At 45.0% G+C, this 10243-nt stretch overlaps 1 non-coding gene across 1 annotated transcript; it reads right to left on the bottom strand.

The window, feature by feature from the left end:
• Positions 1-285: 285 nt before the first annotated feature.
• Positions 286-392, bottom strand: LOC136511533 (small nucleolar RNA R71). The gene has a single exon (XR_010772751.1). It is a non-coding gene; the product is annotated as a small nucleolar RNA R71 (small nucleolar RNA).
• Between the last annotated feature and the right edge of the window lie 9851 nt (positions 393-10243).

Raw genomic sequence — 10243 nt, 5'->3', positions numbered from 1 at the left:
GGGAACTTTGAGCTCCATACTGGCCTCATCACGATGGTATAGGCAAACCAGTTCCATGGTTTGCCAAGCGAGGATGCGAATGTGCATCTCCAACACTTCCTTGAGTTGTGCGACACCATCATTATCAAGGATGTTGCACCTGAGAGCATTAGGCTCTTCTTGTTTCCCTTCTCCCTCTCGGGGAAGGCAAAGCAGTGGTTCCACAAGGAAAAGGAAGCTGTCAAGATGTGGGACAAATGTTCCACGACATTCCTTGCCAAGTTCTTTCCCATAGGCAAAACCAATGCTCTGAGGGGACAAATTTCGAACTTCCAACAAAGCTCCATGGAAATCATTCCTGAGGCATGAGAGAGGTTGCAGGACTACATCCAAGCATGCCCACATCATGGGATTGAAAGCTAGTTAGTGCTCCAATTTTTTATGATGGATTAATACCCATGTCTAGGGGCCACCTTGACGCTGCTACTAGAGGTGCTTTCCTTTCCCTCACCATTGATGGAGCCATGACTCTCATCAACAAAATGGTGTCGAATCAAAGCTAGGGGGAGGAAAAGAAAACAAAAAAAGGAATGCATACCAGGAAGGAGATGGACACGCTTTCCACAAAAATAGATCTTCTGATGAAAAGACTAGAGGAATGGGCCCAAGATAAAGACGCCATGATGGGCACCTCCAGGCCATGGACTCACACATGATGTGTGAGGTCTGTGGGAACATTGGCCATTCGAGGAATGATTGCCTCGAAACCCATGAAGAAGCTGCCTTCATCAACAATGGGTTTCACCAACCATCAGGCAATAATGGGTGGAACAACCAGTCCCGCTCGCAAGGTAATTCAAACAACAATTCCAACTCCAATTCGAATAAACCCTCTTTTTGAAAGACTTGGTACTAGGCCAAGCCAAAATAAATGAAAGTTTAACTAAAAAGCTCACAATAATGACAAAATCCTTGAAAATATAAATTCTTAGATTGAAGGTTTAACTTCTACTGTTAAAAAACAAATGAATTTTAATAAAATGGTAGAATCACAACTAGCTAAAATTGCTGCTGCTATTCTGATTAATAATGAAAAATCCCTGCTCAACCTAAAAATACTTGTGAAAAGGTAAATGCGGTGGTCGCGAGGGGTGGTAAGTCCACTCGTGACCCACGAAATCCTAACCATTCTGTAGGAAAAGCAAAACAGCGCCAAGAGGCTGAACCTTCAACAACACAAGAAGAAAAAGAACAAGTAATAGGAGATGGCACCAAAAGACTTCATCGACACCAACTACCTGTCGTTTCCCTTAAGGAACCGCAAGCAAGTCGTGGACAAGCAATTCGCTCATTTTGTTGAGGTGATCGAGAAGATACATGTGAGTGTTCCATTAATGGACGTCTTACATGTACCCTCCTATGCCAAGTACATCAAGGACATCATTAACAACAAGTGACCACTATCATCCACGGAGGTCACAATGCTAACAGAAGAGTGTAGCACTGCTATACTCGACTTTCCTAAAAAGAAGAAGGATCCTGGGTGCCCCACAATCTCATGTTCCATCGGGATCTAGTATTTTTGACTAAGCCTTGTGCGACCTTGGGGTTAGTGGAAGCATTATGCCCAAGGCTATCTTTGACAAGCTGAACCTCACACAGCTGACGCCAACACTGATGATGCTCCTACTGGCCGATTCGACAGTCCGTTACCTAGCAGGGATAGCCGAAGATATTCTGGTGAAAATTAGGGATTGCTACATCCCTGTTGACTTCGTGGTGCTCGACATGGAGGTCGCAAAAGAATCGACCCTCATCCTTAGGCGACCCTTCTTGAGCACTATAGGAGCTCAAATTGATGTTGGAGTCAGAGAAATCCGCTTCAATATCCATGGTAATGAAGAAAAATTCGCTTTTAGGCCCAGGAAGGAGCAATGCTCCATGATTCATATCAAGTATGGGCCAAACCCACAAGGCCTAAGGGAGATCCATATCCAACCTCAAATGGTGGACATGCTTGTGAAAAAGAACAAAGAAATAAAAAATAAGCCGAAGCAGAAGAAAATCAAACAAACCACAAAAGAAGAAAAGTTGAAAGTCGTTCCCACACCACCAAAGAAGAACAAGCCGGTGTGGAAACCAAAAGAAGAAGCTCCAAAGTCCACCACCACACCACCAAGTACAAACAACATGGTGTGGAGGCCGAAGAAATAGCAGCCCTCTACATCCACTTCTCTGGGATTGGGCACCCCATCAAGCAAGGACTAAACGGGGAAGGGTCCTACTCATTGAACCTTAAAAGGTGACTCCTTGCCAAAGGTAAATTGGTAGTTATCTTTTACAATTATGCTAAAATTTTGAATTTCTAGTTTATACACTAATAAAGGAAATTGAGAAAATAATAAAAGGGTTTGCCTAAAAATTGCCTCTCCCCATTTTTTATACAAAGCATGTTTTGGTTTAGGTATGATTTTTGTTTGTGATCATACTTTCATAGGCTTTTTAAATTAAGCATGGTGCTTAGGTTATTTAGCCTACCTTGATTAGATGTTTAATCATTGAACCAAAATCTACTAAGTATAGATAATGGTTGAAATAAACAACATAAATTTTAGCAAACCACATATAATAAAACAAAGAATCCACCTAAAATTTACCTTTCAATAAATTTTGGTCATCTTTCAATAGTATATGTTGGTTTGAGGTGTGATTACATTGACAATCATACTCTCGTAGACTTTTTAAATTAAGCGTGGGGCTTAGGTTAATCAGTCTACCTTAATCAAATGAAACATAGAGTCAAGTTTGATCATTGTACCAAAATTACTAAGCATGAACATTAGTTGATACACTAAATAAATAGCGTACCTCGGAGTCCTCACCTGGCAACGAGCTAAGCTTGGGAGAGGACCCCACAGAGGTAAGTAGTATCTTTTATTTTTAGTATTTTAATTTTTGCATTATTTAATTTCTACATTTATTTAATTATTAGCATTTAAAAAATCAAAATAAAAAATAAAAAAAATGATAAAACAACAAAAATATTTATTCCACTCTCATATGTGATTTAGGAATGTTTAGTTTCTCCTTTGTTGCAATGATAAATAGTTGCTCTGTCTATAATTCATCTATGTCTAGGCAGTAACTTAGTATTCCCCAAGATTTAAGTTTGTTGGCTAAAATGTCTCATCCTAAAACTTAAAACTTGTGGGTTGCAAAAGCATGATCCTTTTCTAAGTTGTTGCAAGTTGTGATATGGTAAATAGAATATACCATGACTTTATTCTAAGAAAAACTTGACATACAAAGTTTTTATCTTAAAAATGCTAAAATCAAAAGTTCCTCAATGGTTATGAATTCCTACCACAACCATATGACATGATTCAAATACAAACCTTAGTCATATGCTACTTATATTCACATTGAGTTTTGTCAAATTATTGTGACCCTTGTTGAGATTCTCGCCATGCACCCATGATCAAGATTCACGAACACCAACAAATAAAATGCCAACTCTTACACTAAGAGTTACGCAAAAACATGCTTTTTTCCGTCCACAAAATAAAAACTTTATTCATTTGTCATGAGTCTTTTTCTCCAAAGTTTTCATATACCAAAAGAAAGTATGGGGTTATGCTAAAAAAGAGAGAGACACATGAAGCTCTCAAAATAGCAAAAGAAAAAGAAAAAAATAGAACACATGAAGGTTCCAAGTGTTGAAAAGAAAAAATAAAGATAGCCCATACTTCTAAGGCAATTATCAAAATAGAGAAAGTCATGATCAAAGGAGTACAAAAAATATTAGGATTAGGAAAATATTCCACACACTTGCACATCTTGATCAAAGTGTATGACTTGCATCTGCTTGGATCCGGTTTTTAACTTAGCAATATATGTGATGTAAGTATGCCTCTCATTCATACCAACCTAAAACTCCACTCAAAGCCTTTTAGAGATAGGATGAAAAGAAGGCAAAACAATGCCTTGGTGAGAATCATACACATTGAGCGATTGAGTGAATCATTTGAGGAACTTACATTTCATTTTTCAAAATTCATAAAAATTCTGGATAGAAAGTTGATCAAAGAATGAATGATTAGTAATTCTGTTAAAACCGTTCTATCATGCAACCACCTAAGACTTGGAAAAACAATAAGCCCCATAGGGATTAAGTCAAAAGGGTGGATAGAATGCCAAACATATTTAAATTAGGGAAGAATACTTTGTTATAGGCATGGCACTTGTGAATTATATTCGGCATAGTAGCAACACCTGATCAACAACTAATAACTCAGCTATTTGCTCGGGACGAGCAAAGGTTAAGCTTTGGGGATCTTGTTGGCGGTCATTAACGATCAAATCTGACCGCCAACTAAGGTGCAAAAAAGAGGAGAAATTGGCAATCTTAAACACATATGCATTTACTATTAATCAAGTTCCACATGTATTTGGAGAACATTATTTTGTAGGTCACAAACACAAATACATGGAATAATTCATCGAAAGATGCTTTTTGATGCTGATTTGTGCAAAGGAACAAGGGAGACACCCATCAACTTGACTCAAACCGGGCAAAGCACCACGGGGAAGCAATCATGGTGGTGTAGTCATTGAGGGGGTGCTTTGCTTGCCCCCGTGGAATGGGCAGGGGGCCTCGAGCACCTTCTCAAAGTGTTTTGGGCGTGTGCCATGCCCGTGAGGTTGATGTCTGGCAGCATGGTCAACCGTGGCCACTATCTCCTCCCCATGTCGCTTCCGATCCTTGTTCCTCCTATCACGGTGTCACTAGGACAAGGCAGGGCCATCACCGCCATCACCTCTGTTGAGGTGACCGGTGGCCTTGGCTTTGCCTCTAAAGTTGGCCTAGACCGCCTCCTTGCTAGTGGCGTACTAGGTGGTGACATCCAAGAGCTCCCTCATCATGCACGGGGTCTCACGACCAAGCGCATGGATGAGCGCCTCACAGGTCATGTCGTAGATGAAGGCGTTGATGATGTCGACATGGGTGATGTTGGGGAGCTCATTGCGCTTCTTGGAGAAATGCTAGATGTACTCCTAGAGGGTGTCATCAGACCTTTGCCTGTAGTTACAGAGGTCCCCATGAGTTCTCAGGCCAAGTGTACATACCTTGGAACTAACCGATGAAGACCAAACAAAGATCGCTCCAGCAGCGGATGCTGCCAGGCTCTAGCTACTCGAGCCAAGCCCTAGTAGAGCTTGACAGAAGCAGGGGAAGCTATTGGACAGTGAAGTTGTCATCTGACCCCTGGCCTTCATGGCGAGGCAGTAGTCCTCTAGCCAGTGATCTAGGTTGGTCTCATCGTCATACTTGAAGATGTGCGTTAGTGGCCAAAAACGCCTGGGGTAGGGAGCCGCTCGGATTGCTACCCCAAATGCCAAGGGGCCCAAGTGATCTGGGATGGTGCCCCTATCCTATCGCTTAGGGTATAGGACTATGTGTGAGCGTGGTGCCTAGCCTCAATGGTTTTATGGATGTCATAGTCGTCACCGATCTGATGGCACATGGGGTGATGCCGAGGAGAAAGGTCACGCCTTCGCTCCTACTAAGGCTTGGTAGCCCAAGTATATGGTTGACCAGAGCTATTGTTAGAGGTATCACCACCGCTCACCCCTACCTATGGGGTGTGCACGTCATAGTGGTCCCCATTAGGAGTGGCCATCATCTAGGACGACCAAGAGAGCACGACACAGCGTCAGGATGCTGACCTCTAGGCCTACTGCTTGAGAGCGATGTGAAGGAGCCGCTTCACCCTATTCTACCACTCATTGGTTTTCAGGTCCGACGTGTTGAAGATGTCTTCCAGGCGGCAGGCAATGGCCACCATGTTGTACGTCATACAGGGAAAACAGAGGCTACTAGGAGCCTCCCGTGCAGTCATCATCATTGTCATCACCAAGAGCGTGCGTGGCTCATTGCCACACAAGGTCCTACCTTTGACACTCGAGCTCTGCCTCAGCAGCCTTCAGGTCCACCTACCGAGCCCATAGGTGATCCACCTTCTCATGAAGGTAGATCGTGTGGCTATGGGTATTCTAGTTCGGCAGCATGCCTTCTTAGGCGGAACCTCACCATCGATGTGGTAGCACATGCGTGGTGGGGCATAGTAGTTGATGTCGTCAGAGTCATACTCCAGGCTGTTCCCCAAGAGAATCTCAAGGAAGGTGCACAGTGAGGGGACGTTTGCCCCCGCGATGCTAGAGAGGATGGCACCTCTTGGCGTGTCATGGCTGATGAGGTGCTCCAGCTCTAGCTAGAAGGACATCGCCGCATTCTAGATCCCAAAAGGTAGGTCCAAGAGGTAGTACCAAAAGCGCTCAGGTGGCAGGAGTAGCTCACCGGTGGTGATCTAGTGGTGGACGTTGGCCATCATGTAGAACATCTAGCATCAGTCCAACACGGTGGGACTTGAACCCAGACCACGCTAGATCTGTTGGGCCAGGACCTTGAGATCTGCTCCTAGAAGTCCTAGTGGAGGGTGCGACAAAGCTCACCATAGCAATCGGCGACGTAGGCCAGGCTCCCAAAGTTGAGGACCTGACCTAGAGCAAAGGCATCGATCATGGTGAAGAACTCACCCGAGAAGCGGACACCGCCATCTAGGGCGGTGCCACTTGCTTCGGCGACGAGGCGGGTGGCTCCGGCCACCGTAGAGCCTGAATCACACTTAACACTGCCCCCTACCTAGCTTGCCAGCTGTTGCAGGGTTGGAACCATGGCAAGCATTGTTGTTTGAGTCAATGTTAGAGTATGGGTCTTCGGTGGACTCAAGAATACAAGAATCACAGAGAGGACGCAATAGTTTATCCTAGTTCAGGCCAATCGGTGCCCTACGTCCAGCATCTAATGATCCTTATACTCAAAAGCACCCAAAATTGGGGGTTACAACAGGGTTGTAGAGAGAGATTCGATAGGGGGTTAGCTCGGTGCTAATCCTAAGGTTGCCTCACCATCGATGGAGCCTTCCCCTTATCGGAGAGGAGGAAGATGATGGGATGCGGTGGAGGAGCTCTTGGTGCCCCTCTCTGAGTTGCCTTGCTCTCGATGCTGAGTCGAGGCCAAGAAATGGAGTAGAATGGAATGATCTATCTTCTAATGATCGTCCCCCTAGGTCCAACCTTATCCCTTATATAACGAGATAGGTCAGGTACATGGTGGTTTGGGAGAACAAGTCTATGATCTACATGCACTAGAGTCTAGGAGAGCCTTGCAGCGACACGTTGTGGAATGTGGTGGTGTCGTGGAGCCGAAGAAGCCTTGGGCGTTGTCTGGCTGCTCTATTCTGGCACTCTACGTGTCAAACTATGTCGGCTTGGACCGGTCTCCCCTGGGTGGACCTTCTGGAGTGTTCTTGGCGATGATGGAGGTCAGCTGTAGGGGCTAACGTGCGGGCCCAGGAGCCTCCGAGCCCCTACAGGCCACGGGGAAGCTTTGTCTTCTTATGTCACGCCCCGTGCATGACCTTGTTGGGAAAGTGGCCAGTAATGCCATGCCCAAGGGGCAGTGCTGGGGAACCCCCAAGCCTCGATAGCTCAGGGCACGTCTTCTTGCGCCTAGGCCTTGGCTAACGTCATTGACCGGGCTGAATTATTAGCGTAGATCAGGAGCCTTAGGGCTCGAACAAGCCCCGAGCCCCAAGCGAAGGTCGTGGTGTAGTCAGGCTTGGCAACATTTCTTCTCTAGAGGGTGCGCGCAAGCATACCCGATGGGTATAGCCCCCAAACCCCTGAATGATCCTACAGGGGTTGGTTGGGGGGTCTTCTTCATTCAGGAACCGTTGGACCCGAGGCTTAACATACCCGTATGTTAGGATCTTGTCAGCTGTTTTTCCTTAAAACACCTTTCAATCAGATCAAATCAGTCCTCTACTCTTCATAGGGGACGATGTGTGAGCCCCATGGCAGGGTCGCCCGGCTGGCCGCTGTGACATCCATGCAAAAGGTGAAAGCCGTTCAAGCGATGGCAAGGGGCTAATGTTGGGGGCGCACCAAGCCTTTGGGCACCCCCATAGGGCTCACACATCGCCACCCCCTATGTAGCCACCATTTTGCCATAGCAAAATGACTCAAAATGCGTGGAGATGAAAGGAAAGCCTAGAGCGTGGCTCACATATCACTCGCCATTTTGCCAAGGCGAAATGGTAGCCTAACATTTACGCGAGGGACTGTCACCTTTTCGCCGAAGCGAGAGGGCTGGTCCCATTTCTCGTAGGGATCGTGGTCTTTTCGCCAAGTCAAAAAGACGACACTAAATCGAGCAGAGATTGTCATCATTTCGCCAAGGCAAAATGTTGGTCGCGTGTTTTGGGCCCGGGCGATCCTAGCACGTGGTACGCTCTTTTTGCTCAGACAAATGGGTATGAGCGAGCCGGTAGGTATGAAAGTCACCCGAGCCATTTCGCTCTGTCGAATGCTTGGCGCTTGTCTATGTATCTAACCTTGCAGGTTTTTGCCTGAAGGAAAGCTCGCTAGAGGATAAGGTGCCGACAACCTTGGTCCATAGGGAACCGCTTGGTCAGCAAAAAAAGGCGACACGGCATGGGATCAGAGGGCCGATGCTACCTGAGGCGGGCGATACCTCTGAAGAGGCGAACAGGTCTTGAGTGGATGAGAATATTCCTCGATTATGTAGAAGGTAGAAGGGTAGTTTAGTCCATAAAAAGCCTACGGGCGTGTATAAATAGCCCCCGAGGCAGAATTTGTAAAGGGGGTAGACCATTTTCACTATGAATACATCTGTCGTGTTTCCCACACCTTGTGTTCGATTTAGTGTCCGGTCTGCTTGATCTGCTCGTGTGGCAACCTAGTGTTCGAAGGCTAAGGCCTAGAACAACAGCATGGACCTCCGCGTTGGAATCGAGCTTCGCGTCGACGAGCCTCCATTTCGTCTAGGCAACAAGTAGATATTGCGCCTGAAAGTGCATGTTGCAAATGTCTGTTTCAAGTGTTTTAGATGATTCAGTGGTATGTTGCAAGTGTTTCATATAGATGTTGCAAAGTAGATCGGGATGTTGTATATGTTGCAATGGTTGTACACGTATGTTGCAAGCTTTTGTTTCTAATGTTTCATCTATTTTTTGAGACGTATGTTACAGGTGTGTTTATCTAGATGTTGCATATATTTTACCCATATGTTGCAAGTGTTTTATTTGGATGTTGTGTATATTTTGCAATAGTTTCAATTGTTTTTTAGGTGTGTTTTACAAGTGTTTCAGACGCATATTTCAAGTGTTTCATCTGTCTTCATCGTATGTTGCAAGTGTTGCATATGGATGTTTTAAAAGTAGATGGGGTGTTGCACATGGTGTAATGTGACCCACCTATTGCAGCACCTGCTGCTGTTGATGGGGCGCCACCATGGGTCACCATGCGAGTGCCTGAAGACGGCAGACGCTCCGCAACACGCATCCTCAGGCGGGGTGAGGCGGGCACGCTCCTGTCTATTATGGCACTGCAGGTTTACTGGGCTCGCTTCTGTTATAAGGATGAGACGGGCCGTGCTTATGTTACGTGAGGACGGGACAGGGTGAGGTAGATGCGCTCGATTTGGAGTAGCGTCCGGACGCCTCTTGCGACCGGACTTTCAGGTGCTAGCCCTTCCGAAAGGATAAACGCCATTCCCTGTGAGAATTTTATTTCACAGTTTTCTACAATGGCATGTTTGATCTCTTAAGAAAAACAAGAATGAGAATGAGATCCAAACATTTATATTGTAAAATGAAATCCTATAATCCAACTATGTACATAAAACCTATTGTTTGGATGTTTTCGCTATACAAAGACAATAATGACTGCGAGAATAAGAGTTCTCAATTTTTAATCTAGAATCTAGATTTTATATTCACTATCTAGAATTTAGATCCTCACTATGAGAATGAGATCCAAACAAGCTCTAAAGAGGTTGGCCTCCAATGCAACGTTTCATTATGGGGCTTCATAAGCTAGCCATAACAATAAGTTGCCGTGCATTGGATTCATCACAGTTAGATTTTTGTTTGAATGGTAGCAAAGTTAGATGAATTGAAGCTCTCAAGTCCTCAATGACAGTTTGAATATGTTTCGCATTCTTGGAAACATTTTTCAGCAGGTGTCATCAAGATCAAACCCATCTTTTCTCTCTTCCTAAATTTCTTGCCATATTGTTACATTTAGGCCCGTTTGTGAGGGATCCAGATTCTTCTAGAAATGTTTTAGATCCAGATTCTCTCCAGAAATGTTTCTCTGTTGAATTAGAAATCACTTGGTA

This window comes from Miscanthus floridulus, chromosome 1, assembly GCF_019320115.1.
Source record: "Miscanthus floridulus cultivar M001 chromosome 1, ASM1932011v1, whole genome shotgun sequence".
Lineage (NCBI taxonomy): Eukaryota > Viridiplantae > Streptophyta > Magnoliopsida > Poales > Poaceae > Miscanthus > Miscanthus floridulus.
Note: the sequence above shows the minus strand (reverse complement) of the source record. Positions and strands in the feature narration are given on the sequence as shown.